Consider the following 12,109-nt stretch of genomic DNA (forward strand, 5'->3'; position numbering starts at 1 on the left):
AGGCATCCGACGCCCTTAAATGTGTACTGAATGTTTTCATTTGGTTTACTTTTTAATATTTCTTTATTTGTATAATTTAATTCGCTATGGAAATTTACACAACAGACTCTTTTTAACAGAAATGACGAAAAAGAACACTGCGGGAAAAAAAAAAAAAAAAAAAGGTGAGTTCCATATCTCCTGTTCTACTAGGCCGATTGACGAAATTCAACTTGCAGTTTTCATGTCTCAAAAGCGCGACTTAGAATATGTATTAGATTTATAGGTATTTTGACACAAAATCGGAGAATACATGTCTGATGCCAAAAAAAAATTTTTGCGAATCAACAGTATGTGCTTGGGAGACGAGGCTCAATCTAACTTGCGTAAATAATGGACACCAAAGCTATTTATCTGATATATTAGATGACATAAGCAAACACTTGTCAAAGCAAGTAGATCGTGGATAGGCGTGCATGTTGTCGGAAAAGCCTCTCGATACTTTGTTCCAACTACTTTGACTATGACTTTCAACAATCAAAGACATAACAACTGAAAGCCAGCGCATATATTTGACTCTAATGTTGGGAATAAAGTGTAATTTTGAAACTGTTTTACAAATATTATAACCGGAGGTGTTACGCAAAGCACCGTTTCGAAAGGGATAAGCGCGGTGTGATGTTGATCATGAATTGTCATTGTGATTTTATGCATAAATTTATCCTTGAATATGTATTATATCGCATTCGTGAGAAATATTTCGGCTCTGTTTACTATACAAGGTAAGGGCAGTTTTATTTTCTGAAACTGTTGTCATAAAATAATTATGACTCTTTTTTTAGTATATTTATTTTAAGAAAAAATTGTGCACTTGAAATAAGTTAGGTTGTCCATTTTAATAGAACACTTTCACTTTTAATTATCAATAACGCACGTTGTTATGAAAATGATCGAAAGTTTCTCATTTTACACTTTTAATTGCAAACGGTGTCCCTTTGTTTAAACATGGCATACAACACCAGTCGTTATTTCGGCTTGTTTAATCAGTTGCAATCATGATGTAAAATGGTATAAGTTTTGTAATTTTTACTGCGCGGCAAGTGCTTGGATACTTTCTTTCTTTTCTTTTTTCTGTTTATTTTATTATAATAGTAGTTTTAAAGTGTTTAAGTGTAGATAATGACGAAACTAGATTTGCTTTAAGCAATGTGTAAGTGTAAAAAATGCTTAGATAATGACGAAACTAAACTTCCTTAAAAATTTATCAGAAGACTGTGGGAAGAGGTAAAAATATTATTTGTTTTGTTAAGATTGAGGAAGCCGAGGATGACAGTAACTTTCCTTATGGTGAATATAATTTCTAGTTACCATATCTAAACTTAAAACTACACCTCCTAATGTGGTTAAAAAGAGTATAGTAAAAGAAATAACCCAGGCCTAATCATTGATGTAAGAGAAGAAATAGAAGTCTTTTTTAAAATACATAACTAATTGATCTAGCATTCATGTATATTGGCAGAACTTCTTTGGAAAACTGGCTGAGGAGAAGTCTTAGTTCTCTACTATAGATCTTGATTTACTATAGCCTTTTTGGAGCTGTGGGTGTGGTAAATTTTCATGTTAAAACTAGCCATGACAGTCTTCAATAACACATGTCTTAAAACTGGCCATGGTTATTTGCAAAAACATTTCTATCATGATGGAATAGGCAGACTCACCACTGTACCAGCTGTGGGGCATAATAGTAATCACCTCTATAATTGTTCTGATCTTGGTGACATTGCAAATAGGAATTCTGTAGAAGACCTTAACTTTTTATTTGATTCAATACTGCTTAATAGAGATTAATGGCGGAAGAACCAAAGTCTGTTGTAAGATTTTAAAAAAATTGCAGTATGATTGATAAAATAGTTTTTTTTCCATCCAGTGACTGGAAGCTTGCTGGTTAATCCTTTATCAGGAATTATGGCCCAAACTGCCTGACATTTAACTGTCCCATTATTGAAAACATTGACCAGATTGCATCATAAGGAATGACCGATCCTAAACTTGCAAAGAAGGGATACAGGACATACCTACAGCCTAGTTTATTTGTTGATCAGAAACACTGCTTCATTTCGCGTTAGCAGTCAGCCTCTTGAAAACATTTCAAGATAGCATTTGATAGAAAGATGAAATGCTGTAACAAGCTTTCTCAAGCCGAAATGTTTTATCTACGTATTCAGGTATATTGTATAAGCCATTGATATAAAATATTCATCATGAAAGATTTTTATAAATCTACGGTTTTATATTTTATGCATACAGCAATTAGATAATGTTAATAAAAATAAGTAAACTAAAATTTATGAATAAGCAATGGAATTAAATGAAAATTGTTGTATTGAGAAGAAATATAAACTGTATAAAAATAAGGGAACTACTTTTATATGCGCCCTCAAGTTGCCAAATTTCTCGCCAAACATTTTTGGTGAGAAACTCCACGGTGCCATATTACTATCTAAATTTTTTGTCTACATTTCGAACTTTAAACCTAAAATGTCTCCAAAAACGCAGTTTTCGCAAATGCAAAAACCACGTTTTGAACACACAATTTAAGCTAAAAATCCGAAACAAAAACAAAAAATTTAGATAGCAAAAACGTGAAGTTTTTAAACAAAAATATTTGACAAGATTCCGTGTACACAGCGACATGTTTTAACTTAAAAAAAATCTATGAATTGCACAATCTAGGCAGCAAAAGAATCTATGAATTGTGCACACCTCGCTTTAAGAAATTAACATAATAACAATTTCAAAGACTACCATATACACAGCATTCTGTTTCAACTTTAAAAAACATCTACGAATTTGACAATCTCGGCAGCGAAAGAATCTATGAACTATGGACACCTCGCTTTAATAAATTAACATAACAATAAATTTCAAAGAATACCATGTACACAGCATTCTGTTTAAACTTAAAAAAACATCTACGAATTGCACAATCTAGGCAATGCGCACAAATCAACCAAATAAACTAAACTAAATTACAAACAATTAAAAAAAACAATAAAAACAGAAATTCATACAAAAAAAACAATGAACATAACATTGTACAAAATAAAAACAATAAAATAAAATGCACTTACCATAATGAAAGCTTCTTTTAAGAGCAGAAATATCAGTTTCAAACATAACAAAAACAAAAAACACAAGCACTTTCTTCAAATACTGTACAAAGAAATTTTTAATTTCTCCCATTCAACAGTTCTTATAATTTCTACAGACTTGTTAAAAGTGTGGTGATCCATGGTTTGGAAATGGATTTTGTATCAGAAGAGATTCGTGCACTAGCCTAGTGCTTCGCATTAGAGAGTAAAGAACATCTATGTTATAAAAATATACTTTTATTTACGTAGCGAAAACGCGCAGCAACATTCTTAACGAAAGCTCATTCTCCTAATAACATACTTCTTTTTACACTCCGCTTGCGCATGCGCATTGACAATTACCAAAGGAGCTTGGCAGATACTGCCATCTGTTGGATGAACTATTCGCTACATATTCCTCGCACCTGAATTTACTGGGAGGTAAATTCACACATCTGTTAAGTATAATATATGCATAATAGTACAGTATACAATATTAAAGTATAAAATTATGCCTACCAAGATGTTCTAATTAAATTGAAATACAAATTTACCTGAAGATGCAGCATTCCATAATTTTCTAAACATATTAACAGATAATACTAAACCTAGAAAAATAAAAAATAAATCAAATTATTACAAAGTATTCAAACAAGTACAACACATTTCACAGACGTATTACTGGTTTCACAGTTCTACCACTGCTGGTAGTCATAGGAATATTTTCAGTCGTATCCTTTTGGACTGGATTATCCAGCTCAAGTCTGTACAGTCTTTGCACTGGTCTCAAAAACTCAAAAGTCTTTATGAGTTTTAAAGTTTTTATGAGAGCAAGTCTTATTTGTCCATCACGACCAGGTGTCAGCTTTATGACACGCGCCAGGTTCCAAAAAGCACGTTTTTTTGTTGTTATCTTCAAGCAGAACAATTTCACCCACCTGGAGAGGTTTAGCTATAGAGTTTTTAATGGACTGCTGACATAACTGTCCTAGATATTCCACATGGAATCTTGCTCTAAGTTGTTCTCTCACCTTTTGTAGATACTTAGCTCGTTTACTCAGTTTTTCCTTATCCACTGTATCGATATCAGGTACTCCTGATTTGGAAATCTCCCGCAGGAACATTTCTGGAGTTAATGGGGATGAATCTTCAACATCTTTCGACACGTAGGTAAGTGGCCTAGTATTGATTACTCTCTCACAGTCGCATAGTACTGTAAGCAACTCCTCGTAATCCAGGGCAGGACGACCTAGAACTTTTCTCAGAATCTGTTTCACCATTTGAACTAAACGTTCCCACCAAGGTGTGGAGGGAGGAATAAATTTCCATTGAATTCCGTGCTCAGCGGCCTTTGATCACAGACTCTCCCAATCAATTGTATGCAGAAGGCTCTCTGCTCCTTTAAAATTACTGCCATCATCTGAGTATATTGTAGATGGTCTTCTGCGACGAGAAATGAAACGTCTCAATGACTGGAAAAAGCTTCAGTTGTCAAGGATGTTACTGACTCCAGATGAATGGCCCTATAGACCGCACATGTGTAAAGAACAATATAAGCTTTTCGACCATCTTTAAGGTAGAGGGGTCCTGCCAGATCGACACCCACTATCTCAAAAACATTTGCATCACGTACTCTATCTTTCGGCAAAATTCCTGGAGTTACATCACAACTTTTGGATTTAAATCTTTGACATTTAACACATTTTCTAATGCAGTTTCGTACTGTCTTACAAGTTTTGAGGATCCAATACTTTTCCCGCAAATGAGACATCACCATAGAAGTACCAGCATGCAGCAGCTCATTATGTGCATTCATTATTAGTAATTTTACTACTGCATGATCAGATGGCAAAATGACAGGAAACTTAAAGTCATCAGTATCGTCGCGATAAGAAATATTGGTTTTAGCTCTATTCAAACCATCACGATCAACTATAGGTCTGAGGTCTTTAATTTTATCATCGTTCACACTCTTAAATGATTCTCTTTGAACCAATAACATAAGAGTTATCTCAGCTCTTTCAATTTCCGAAACTGACAAAATTTTGGAGGTTTTGTTTGTAATTCTTCGTAATTTAAAGTAAAACCTAAGAATCCAACCTAACATGCGTACAGTTTTCTTTATGGATGAAAAGTACCTGTAATACCAATTGTCAGGTTTAGAATCTTTATTAAGAGTTGTCAATACTGATTTAAGCCTTTCTGAATTTATGATCTCTTCGTCTGGAAAATCGGTGCCTCTTGACCATGACGATTCTGGTTCTAATAGCCATGATGGGCCCTCCCACCATTTCAACAGCAAAAACTGTTTAACTGAACAGCCTCTAGAAGGGAGATCGGCGGCATTCAGCTCCGAAGGGATGTAATGCCAATCTTCTATTTTTGTGAGTGTTCTGATTTCTTGGACACGATTCCAAACGAAAGTTCCCCACCGTACGTCTCGCTGGATCCAGCACAAAGTGGTTGTTGAGTCAGTCCAGAAGAATGTTCTTAAATTTGGCATGTTCAAATCTGAAAAGACCATACGTCCCAAGCGTGCTCCGATTAAGCAGGATAATAATTCCAAACAAGGAATGGATATACTCTTTAAAGGCGCAACTCTAGTGCGTGCTTGCACAAAATTTAAATAAACCTTATTTTTGGTCTTCACTCTTAAGAAAATACAAGTAGCATAGGCATGCTTGCTGGCATCGCTGAAAACATGAAGACTTACATTTCCGTTAACCGATCTGTCAATATTAAGCCATCTAGGAGTTTTGACATCAGACAGCAGTTTCAGTTCTTTTACCCATTGCATGGACTTCTTTTCTAAATGTTCTGGCAATTTTTTATCCCAATTTATTCGTAATTTCCAGCACTCTTGGAATATCACCTTTGGGAACAGGGTAACGGGAGAAAGGAAGCCCACTGGGTCAGATAACTTATGCACGCAAGAAAGGAGTGTTCGTTTACTCGTGACAATCTCCTCTTTCTTTAGTGACTCAATTTTACAGGAAAGAGTATCATCCTTCAAATCCCAGTTTAACCCTAAAACGCAAACGAATGTATCTAATTTAGAGTTGGGAATTATTTCGGTTTCACAATTCAACTGCCATCCTCTAAGATTAAACTTTCCCCGTGACAATAACATTCTCGATTCTATTACAAATCTATTCAATTCTTCAACATTCTTAAAACTAGTCAGGCAATTATCAACATAGAAGGACTCCTTCAAGATGTTGGCTGTAGCTGCAAACTGATCTGGGGCACGATTTAAATGATAGTTCAACGTAGCGGCTAACAAAAATGGACAACAGTTAAGCCCAAAAACCACGCGACAATGTCTGTAAATTTTAGTATTCTCTTCTTCTGCACCTTTCCAAAAGAAACGTAAATAATCTCTATCCTTCTCTCTTATACCAATCTGCAAGAAGGCTTTCTCAATGTCTGAAATTACTGCAACAGGATATTTCCGAAAACGATTCAACAATGTTGGAATTGTTTCTATTAGGTTGGGACCTTTCTCAAGACAATCATTTAAGGAAAGTTCTCCTTTGGCATGTGCCGAAGCATCAAAAACTGGCCTTACTCGCGTAGTTTCGCTAGATTCTTTAAAAACCGGCCTATGAGGCAAATAGTGCTCTCTATCTACTTCGCCTTCATTTACCTCTTCAATAATTCGTTCCTTCAACCAAGTATCGAATACTTCCTGATAAACTTTAATTTGGTTCGAATCTAATAATTTCCTTCGCGTATTAGTCAGGCGTTTTTCTGCCAACGTTTTATTATTAGACAAGCGAGAGGGGTCCAGTACCCAAGGTAATGCAGTTTCATATCTCCCGTCTGAATCCAAATTCAAATTTTCCTCAAAATACTGCATGGTCTCCTCATGAATTTCAGTTTTCTTTTTAGACTCAACTGGGTCATTTATACCAATAACGTCTAACTTCCACAAGTTTTCTGCTGATCTTTCGTTTAGCAATAAAGAAACACATGCAAGAGAATCATTTATACCCGAAGATTCCTTCGCTGGAATTTTACCCATTAAAATCCATCCCAAACGTGTTTCCATCGCGACTGGACCACTTTGCAAACATTTAATATTTCCGGTGAATAATTTTCCAGCAATATCAGAACCTATCAACAATTTAATGTCACTTTCGGTTTTGGGAGCATTACCCTCTACATCTGACACTTGAATATTTTAATTACGAAGTTCTTTCAACCAAGGACCTTTAGGTATTTTCTTTACATCAGAACAGATAACAGATTCACTTAAACAATGCACACTACATACATATTTATTATCAAGGCTACTCAAATGAACTATATATTTAGAATGCAATTTTTCTTTTGTTTCTACACCTCCGAATAATTTATGAACTAATTTCACTTCACCAACACTGTTACATTTCAAAGAATCTGTAATATCTTTCGTTAAATAACTTCTCTCGCAACCCGTATCTATAATCCCTCTGACTATCCTTTCCCTGTTGCCATTTTTTACCCTTAGGATTAATGTTTGTTCGGAGCGCGGATCTGCTAGCCAAAACATTGACCTCATTTTTTGCCACAGGCTCTACTTGTTTAGTCTCTTTCAATTGAGAAGGAACTTGTTGACACATTACTGCCAAATGCCTTTTCTGGCAAATTAAGCACTTAACCTTAGACCTACAATTACGAGAAATGTGATTTTTTTTTAAGCAAAATAGACATAAACCCTTCTTAAATATTAAATCTTTTTTATCCTGATATGTAAGCGTACTAGCTTTAAAACATTTTTCTGTGAAATGTGGCTTATCACAAAATAAACACGATTCCTCAACTTTCTTAATAGGAGCATTTTCTTTAAATTTGTCTCCTGTATACAAATCATTACAAGTAGGAATATTAGACTCATCATTAATGTAACTTTTAGATTTTCTACTTTTATCAAAAGAAAAACGCGCTATTTTAATTCTCTCTTCAGATATCACTTCATTTTTCAAAAACAGAAGAATAGATTCAAGATCGCTCTTACCTTGTTGTGACGAGCTCTCCCGTTCCCTCTCCCACACGCGTAAGATGTCAGGGGGTAGGCAAGATTCAACTAACGGAAAAATAACACTAGCGTATTTATCTTCGGTCACACCGAGAGATTCCAGAGCACGCAGTTTTGTTTCTAAACTGTCATACAACGATGATAGCGCAAAGTCCTTTTTGGTTGCATTATTATTTATCAACACAAGATTCAATAAATCCCGAACGTACACTTGTATAAGAATATCTTCACGTCCAAAAGGATTCTTTAAATGTTCGATGACTTTCAGATAATTTTCTTTAGTTGTCGGGAAACTCTGCACTATTTCCCGTGCTTTCAATTTGGCAGCAGTAGCCTGGATCAGATATATGAATTTCAAATGATCATCTAACACTGGATCTTCGTGTATCTTACTAAAGGTATTCCAGAAATTCAACCATTGTCGTGGATCACCTGTAAATTCAATCAAATTTATTTTCAGAATCTTCAAATTCGTTGTTGTTGTTCTTGAATCAACAGTTCTGGTTTCATTTACCGATGTATGAGTCAGCAAATTTTTCTCTATTTTCACAGTGATTTGCTTCACTTTCATCCTGCTGCTATTAATTTCTCCTTGTAAGTCTCACATGACTCAAATTCTTTAGTATATTCTTCTTGCGAGACTTCTTTCGATTTTGACAGGAGATCCAATATTTCTTCATCCAACTGTTGTAGTCGAATTCCTTTATCTTCCAGAATTTCCAGGGACGATAATAGAACATCACTGTTCAATTCTGACTCATTCAAATGTCCATGTAGGCTATTATATGCTTTCGTGAAGACTGCACACAGTGGTATTCTTCTTACTTTGAAGGCTTCCATTTCTACTGTTAAACCATCAAAAGTGTCCTTTACCTAACTAATGCGTCCTGTCACAGACGCCACTTTTTGTTGTGGTGATCCACGGTTTGGAAATTGATTTTGTATCAGAAGAGATTCGTGCACTAACCTAGTGCTTCGCATTAGAGAGTAAAGAACATCTATGTTATAAAAATATACTTTTATTTACATAGCGGAAACGTGCAGCAACATTCTTAACGAAAGCTCATTCTCCTAATAACATACTTCTTTTTACACTCCGCTTGCGCATGCGCATCGACAATTACCAAAGGAGCTTGGCAGATACTGCCATCTGTTGGATAAACTATTCGCTACAAAAAGGATCTTCTCCAGTTTCACGACAGTAATGAAGAAACATATACACAGCCAAATAAAACTGAAAATCGCATTTCCTATTATAACTAGGCAACGTAGCTTTAACATGCCGCCACTTACTCTCTATGGTATTTATATGACAGCCAGACACGCTATCCACAAAATTTATACTATGATTCACAAATAAATGTTCAAAACCTTCTTTTCTTAAATCCTTGCAAGATTTCCAGCCATCCGAAAAAATAGTTATACCAGGCTTAATCCACTCTTTAATACACTGCATCAGCGTTTCCTTACTTCTATCATGCACAGCCACTAAAAGCCACTACTTCTATCATGCACTCCCAGACCCTCTTTCCACACCTCCAAATATCCACTGCCCCTCTATGGCCACGATGATATTTCCTTTTGTCAAACTTCTATTCATCAACTTTCACCACTTTATCTCCCCCTATCTTCTCAGACACAGAGCATACAAAGTCCAAAATACATTCGGTAATAAAATTTCGCCAGTCACACAACATCTGTGTGAAGAAAAGTGCCATGATTTTGCTATATCACATGTCTTTCTACAATTCAAAATTTCGAAAGTAGCGATAAAAACTTCCTTCAACGTTAACTTACTGCACAAAAACCAAGATCCAAACCTTAAACTTCGCTGACACCCACATGCTTTACCAGCAACAATTTGACTGTACATCCACACAAGTCTATCAAAAACACCATTCTTCGTCCGAGTTCTCATATCAGCTCCACATTTTGGACTCTCTGCACGCAATCTAAAATACACGACTGAAATCTTGCCACCATGTCTCTCATTGCGACATAGGCCATTTCAAAACACGCACGACACGAACCAACAAGCAATTAATCTACTCGACCAAAAGATTTTTCAACCTTAACAGGGTTGCCATACAACATGCAATCGCACCAAAAACCAGCACAGAACACATATCGCCACATTTGGTGAAATTAGAGCGCATATCAGAGTAGAGCCGAAATAAGCTCTGGGAGATGTAGTAAAATACAAAGTTCAAAATGCAGACTTGTCGGGACTTCGGTGATTCTGGATTTGGGATTTTTACGGATATTAAATCATCAGTTTAAATCTAGTTAGATAGCATGTAGAAATTATAAAATTAAGAATATGAAATCATGAAGTATTTATGATCTAAATGGTATCAAAATGTACAAAAGAAAAGCTTAATATTTATTTGTTTACCTTTGTTAAACATTTCTTTCAATGTAAGGTGTTTAAATTGCTTTGTTTTTTGTGCTAATACTTTCTCTTTAATTCTGTAGACAGACACAATATCTTGTTTAGTTATATTGTTGAAGTCCTGCGACTGCTGTGTAAAAAATTCTGACTAATTTGTCAATCGAAATTTTTTCATTTTCAGTAACTTCTCTGTCACTTTCTTCACTATTGGTAGCAGTATTTTCTGTATCTAGAACCATACTACAGATTTCGCCATTCATTAATTAATTGATAATTGAGAAGCATTGCCATCACAATGAAAAACTTCTTTTATATCATCTTCATTTATTACCGCTTCTTCACATTTCTTTAAAAAAATCTGTTAATTAGAAAATTTCACCTTTGTTTTGCGATATCCGGAAATATTTAAATTTCATGGCTATCATCATCAAATTTATCTGTCATTCACTATACATATTTGGCTATGTATCATGAGCTTGGCAACTAATGATAAGTTATTCCGTTGAATTTTATCTTGCTTCTATCTTGCACACTAAGACATTTAAGCTTGAATTGTATTAGTTTAGTTATTTATTATACTTATGTCTATTTCTTGCTCATGCTTAAGGCTTAGAGTTCTGAATAAATACATTCCCACTGTATACTTAAGCCTTATTGAGGGCCAGCGCTAGATATCTTAACCGCCTGATGCAGTCTAGGTCCTAAATTCTGCGACCCGGTGCCACCTTACGAGCCCTGGCGCTGGTTCTGGGTTTATGTAAATAACAAATCAGTTATTCTTAATTAAAATAGCCCTAAATGTAATCATTGGGTCTATGAGTATCATCAACAAAATATATTTTTAGCATATGGAAAGAAATTTTTGTTAAATTTTTCCTTGTCAATATTTTTTAGCACTTTTAACTTAAATCTGTAATCATCGTCAAGCATAATGGTTACCATACTCTTTTGTTATTCAATTACTAACATAAAAAATTGTTTAGGCATCACTATATGGGTTATTACTCAAGTTGTCATGTGTGGATAAACATGCGGTGATGAAAGGAAAGTATAATAAATAATGATTTGCCAGGTTGGCGTCAGATCAACGATTTGAGATGTGTGCCAAGCAGATATGCAGAAATGGAGCCAAATTACTGATCGTACAAATTTATGCTAAAATGATTGTTTCTTCAATAACAAGGTATTTTATTTAGTGTCGAAGTGAAATTAAGAATCAGGACTCTCCAGATGTTTTATTATGCATGGAAGGGGGGCAATAAAATACGCATGCTAAAACCTACGAGAAAAGCGTTGTTGTTAATTTTGAGGTCCGTACTTTAGATCATTTCGGATAATGGATGTCCGGATTTCGGACTTCCATTATCCGAAATGTACTGTATAATGTCTTTTAGTGATTTTTTTTTGCTTAATGATAAAAATATTTGTCAAGCACCACTTTGTATAATGGGGATGGGGAAAACTTAGCAGAAATATGGTAAATAAATCTGATTGACATCTGAAAAAGTAGAAAACATGAAATTAACTCAAAAAATGGGGATTATGTTAAGATCACGAGAATTTTGGTCATCAGACACTCAAAAAGGA

General features: G+C 34.9%; 1 protein-coding gene across 1 annotated transcript in view; it reads left to right on the forward strand.

Annotated features, from left to right (window-relative positions):
- Positions 1–376: 376 nt before the first annotated feature.
- Positions 377–12,109, forward strand: part of frtz (WD repeat-containing and planar cell polarity effector protein fritz) — a 40,659-nt gene continuing 28,926 nt past the window's right edge. The window contains exon 1 of the mRNA XM_085807182.1: positions 377–761. The gene's annotated coding sequence lies outside the window, so the exon portion shown is untranslated. The remainder of the gene's footprint in view (positions 762–12,109) is intronic.

Source organism: Stegodyphus dumicola, chromosome X1 (assembly GCF_044657685.1).
Source record: "Stegodyphus dumicola isolate Sdum_Otavi_A_Nest chromosome X1, ASM4465768v1".
Classification (NCBI taxonomy): domain Eukaryota; kingdom Metazoa; phylum Arthropoda; class Arachnida; order Araneae; family Eresidae; genus Stegodyphus; species Stegodyphus dumicola.